Source organism: Corapipo altera, unplaced genomic scaffold (genome assembly GCF_003945725.1).
Source record: "Corapipo altera isolate COAL_440 unplaced genomic scaffold, ASM394572v1 116, whole genome shotgun sequence".
Lineage (NCBI taxonomy): Eukaryota > Metazoa > Chordata > Aves > Passeriformes > Pipridae > Corapipo > Corapipo altera.
The window spans coordinates 150,037-155,375 of record NW_020884953.1 but is presented as its reverse complement, the minus strand read 5'-3'; positions in this window follow the sequence as shown (position 1 = coordinate 155,375).

Sequence of the window (5,339 nt, the reverse complement as noted above, 5' to 3'; positions counted from 1 at the left end):
CAGGGCTGTAGAAACAAGTCCAAGACCTTCTCCAACATGCACTTCCATGAGATTCCAGCCTTCAGCACTGTGCAATGGCACACACGGGAGTGCTTACAAATGACAGGCACTGGAATATCTGAACCACCCGAAAATATCCCTCCAAAACATCCCACACTGGTCAAGGGCACTAAGAAAATGACAGGATTCTGTGCTGCCAGTGTTTTTCCAAAGAGGAATCAGACTCTATTGGCTCTGAAACGCATTTGAGGAGCAACTCTGCCTCTTCAGGAGTGGAGGATGGACGGCTGTGCTGCTGCCCAGAGGGCACAATCCAGACTTCTCTTATGAGATGACATGCTTCTTTATATCCCCATATGGATTAGGCTGCTATGGAATGTAAGGAAGTGTGTGGTTTCAGGGAGACATTGCCATCCTCTGCTTCCAGCAACTGCAAGGAGTCCGAAGCTCTTCTGTAACTGCATTTTATTTGAATTTGGCTTTGTCAGATATAGTCAGGCAGCTTATGCTCACCTTACAGTGCTCTCATCACCCACAAAGAGTACACAGGAATCTGAATATCTACAAAGGTTCAAACTCCTGACTCCATGCAAATTTGATAACAAAGATATATTCTGCACATCTTTCTCTGGAAAAAATCACCCAGTAGACTATAAGGCTCTCCACCTAATCAAAATAATACTCACATTGTGCTGAAAGTGCTTTTCAAGGGCTTCTGGAGATTACTACGTCCCAGACAATATCAATAATTTACAGAATCATGGAATGGTTTGGGTTGGAAGGAACATTACACATCATCTCATTCCAAACCCCCTGCCATGGGCAGGGACACCTTCCACTATCCCAGGTTGCTCCAAGCCCCATCCAACCTGGCCTTGAACACTTCCAGGGATGGGGCATCCACAGCTTCTCTGAACAACCTGTGCCAGGGCCTCCCCACTCTCACAGGGAAGAATTTCTTCCTAATATCTAATCTAAATCTACCTAATTTCATATTGTCATCTGTTCTCAGATGTTGGAAAATTCTTCAGATCAAGTGACATGGAGAAAGAATAAAACAGCACTGGGTAGGAAAGACTTGTGAGGAGAAAAACTGAACTCAAATGTCACATTAGTTAGAAATTCTCATCCTTTATTCCCAGTAATTCATAACAAAATCTTCTTTAATGAGATTAAAACAAATACTACAGATATAAGAATTTCTTTAATGGATTAATTCATTACAGTGTCTCAGTAGAGGAACAGACAGAACAGGCTGCAGGAAATGACCTCCTAATTTATATGACACTGTGGAGCTAAGCAGACACACAGCCTTGTCAAAAATGATGGGTTTTTTTCCTAAATCTGTATTATCATAACTCAGTGTAGTCTTGCCATGTCACAAATGCCCCTTCCTCCCCTGAACACTACTTAATTCTTTCCTCTAATATCACTGTGCAGCAATGAGCTCAGTATATCTTTTCTCAAACAGTGGAACAGTTGCCTTTAGCCCATCTAGGACAGCCTGGAAATCCCATGGACAGCTCCAAGTACCCAGAAGTTCCTGTTTCATGGAGAACTAAAACCATTTCTCATACATTACCTTCTTCCACTACAGGCCAAATATTCAAAACTGTATGCAGTTTTCAATCAGTCATAACTTATTTTAAGAAAGACTTTAGGATTTTTTTGAGGGAACTATTGTTATCATTATGGCCTAAGTTTGAAAGGTTTTCAGACCTTGATTTCCCATGTGAAGTTGTAGGAATTCCACCCCAAAATACCCTCAACAAGCCTAATCTAGTTAGAAGATGAAAAACATATTTATGCTGCAATGATTAATGTTTATAATTTAATTTTAATCTGGCTATGAGAGGTTCTGCCAGCAGACAGACCTTATAATTCAGCAAATTCATACCCATTTATTATCCAGCCTCCAGGTCAGTTGTGTAGGTCAGGTTGGACATGCTTGGCTTCACGAAATGCTGTAGGTAGACAGGTTTATCACTGTAGTCATTATTCCTTGGACTCATATTCCAAAGAAGACTTTGGAGTCTGGGAGTCCAGGTTTCACTGTCTACACCACTATTAGTACACTAGTGACCTATTCACACCCAGAGAAGATGTGGTTGCCTCGTCCCTGGGAATGTCCAAGGCCGGGTTGGAAGGGGCTTGGAGCAACCTGGGATGGTGGAAGGTGTTCCTTCCTGTAGGAGGGGGTTGGAATGAGATGATCTTTAATGTCCTTTCCAACCCCATATGATTCCATGATTCTCTCACTTTCCTAAACAAATTATCATCTCCAAAATCCCTTACTGGGAATTGTCCTTGGCCTGCCCTAATTCCCAAGCTAATCTTAGGAGCTCTTAGGGTCAGTCCTCATTGACACAGGTCAAAACTGTACCAGCAACAGCAGAAACCACTGAGTTCCTGTGCTGTACCTCAGGACTGTGTAATGTACAGATATAGACCTTGAAACCGATGACATTTATGTTCCTCAGACACCAAGATGCTTTGCAAAATTTCAGTCTGATTCAAAACCAGGGCTTCTGCATCTCATCCAAGCCCTGTGGTATTCTAGATGTAATCCAGAAAGATGCTTGTCAAACCATGATTTCACCCTGTCCTTCTTGTACAGAACTAACTCTTAGGTTATGAAGAGAATTCGGAAGAACAATAGAGGAAAAATTATCCTTTTTTTCTTTGGGTCTGCATCACAAGTAGTGTGACCTTCAGGTCTATAGAGGGGATTCTCCCCCTCTACTCTGCCCTCATGAGACCCCACCTGCAGTGCTGTGTCCAATTCTAGAGCCCACAACATAAGAAGGACCGGGACCTGCTGAAGCAAGTTCAGAGGATGCCACAAAGGGGCTCCAGGAGAGCTGGAGAGGGACTTGGGACAAGGGGGAACGGCTTCCCACTGCCATAGGGCAGGGTTAGATCAGATATTAGGAAGAAATTCTTCCCTATGAGGGTGGTGAGGCCCTGACCCAGGCTACCCAGAGAAGCTGTGGCTGCCCCATCCCTGGAAGTGTTCAAGGCCCTGTTGGACGGGGCCTGGAGCAACCTGGGATAGTGGAAGATGTCCCTGGCCTAAGCAGGGGGATTGCAACTAAATGATCTTTAGAGGTCCTTTCCAGCCCAAACTATTCTCTGATTCTAATCCTAAAAACAAGGCAAGACCAAAGGGCATCCAACAGAAAAGCAGGAGGGTGTGAATCCTGACCTGTGTTCCTTCCCTGACTTTGCTGATCAACCCATTGCCCATGCCTCAGACACTTCCTTCTGCATCTGGTCGTCTCTTCATCTCTATGGTATTGAAAACCTGTTGCAGTCTGTGGAAATGCAGACTTTATTTAGCTGCCAAAAGAGAGGCTCCTACTACCTTTGGAGACAGCCCAAGAATGGCTAAGAGCACTGACTTCTAGATTTTCGTCAGGTCTGTGTTATGCCACACCTGCATGTCACACATGGGTGTCTCTGACAACCTGTGGCTCCTCAGGTGGTGCCAGATGCTTATGTGTTGGCAAATGAAGCCAAATCTTCTGACTGGGCAGCTGAACCTGTCGCTAGTCTTGAGAGACTGCATGAGTTTGGGGTTTAACCCTGGAGTGGAATCCCATCCCTTATTTACTTCCAGCAGCTGTCTCCAGCCTGCACCCGCCTGTTCCACCAGAGCCTGGGATCAGCATTAACTCTTGTTGCACAGCTTGGGCCAGGATTAAGTTACAGGCACACACACACTCACAAGGACACAGGAGAGGAAATAACACAGACACGGAGCTAAGGTTTAGGAAAACTTACAGCCTGTCTGGGGGGTCAAGGCCAATGTTTTAACCCTGTTTTTCCCTCCAACTTGTGATTTGGTATCTGCACCCAGACTGAAGGTACGAAAAATTCTAATTCTTCTTAAATTCCATAAAGTTTGCAACAGTCTAGTGCTGGTGGGAGAGAGTATGAAGTGAATGTAACTGGAGGCTGACAGGAGCTGTTTCTTTGGCATCAAGGTATATGTTTCCATAGGGAATATAGAATTTATGTTGCTGATGCTTTCCTTGCTAATGAATATCCCTGATGAAGCAAAGAGAAAGTATGAAGCAAGCAGAGGAGTCCTGATGTTACTCAAGTTAATATTCCTCCCAACACTGAGCACAGAGAGCTCAAAGGGAATAAAAAAAAACAAAGAAGAAAAAAACCCTCCTAATCAAAATGTTTTTCAGAGAAAAATTTATCAAGTTGGTTGGACTTGATCTTAGAGATCTTTTCCAACCTTAACGATCCTAAGTCCCTGAAAAACCACATGTACATGGAGAGGGGCCTGTGCATGAGGTTGGAAAAATGCTGCTTTTGTCCTTTTTGGAAGCTGCCCCATACCCTGCTGCTCATGGTCTCTCCAGCTGTCTCCTCGCTGAGTCTCTCAGGTACAGCTGGAGGGCTCAAGGAGGATCTGAAAAGTGATGCCTGACTGACAACTGGCAGGTGATTTCCCTTCAATTGACAAAGGAGGTGTCTTTCCTCCCTCCTGCTTTTCCTTTGTTTCAGAATTTAGAAAAATAATTTTTAAAAAAGGAAAGAGGAAAAATAGGGAGAGGGAAGCACCAGAAAGGAAAGAGCTGCATAAACATTCTCCATAGCAGAGGGATTGGAACAAGATGATCTTTAAGGTCCCTTTCAACCCAAATCATTCCATGATTCTGTGATTCTAAGATCAATCTTCAGACACAGGCTGCTGTGGTTCAAGATGAATAAACACCAGTCCTCCAAGCTTTCCTTATCACCCAAATCTAGTCTTGTGAGCTGGGACCAGATTCCAAAACAAGCCCAAAATCTATGAAACATCAAGGCAGGGACCCAGAATTTGGCTCCTGATGTTTATCTCCACAATTTAATATTGTCGACTTGGGCATCAGCAAGAATTTCACCCTGTTCCAGACAACCTCCCAAGAACTGGAACATCACATGGACCCTGTGCATTGACCAACGGATGAGCCGAAATGGATGTACCAGCACCCCACACCTGCAGTGCTGCCTCCACCTCTGGGGTCCCCAGCACAGGCAGGACATGGACCTGTTGGAGTGAGTCCAGAGGAGGCCACCAAGATGATCAGAGGGACGGAGTAGCTCTGCTGTAAGGAAAGGCTGAGAGAATTGGGATTGTTCAGCCTGGAGAAGAGAAGGCTCCAAGGAGACCCAGTTGTGGCCTTCCACTACCTGAAGGGAGCCAAAAAGAAAGATGGAGAGAGACTCTTTAAAAGGGTCTGGAGTGACAGGACAAGGGGGAATGGCTTTAAACTGAGAGTAGGTTTAGATTGGCTATTAAGAACAAATTCTTGACTGAGAGTGGTGAGGCCCTGGCACAG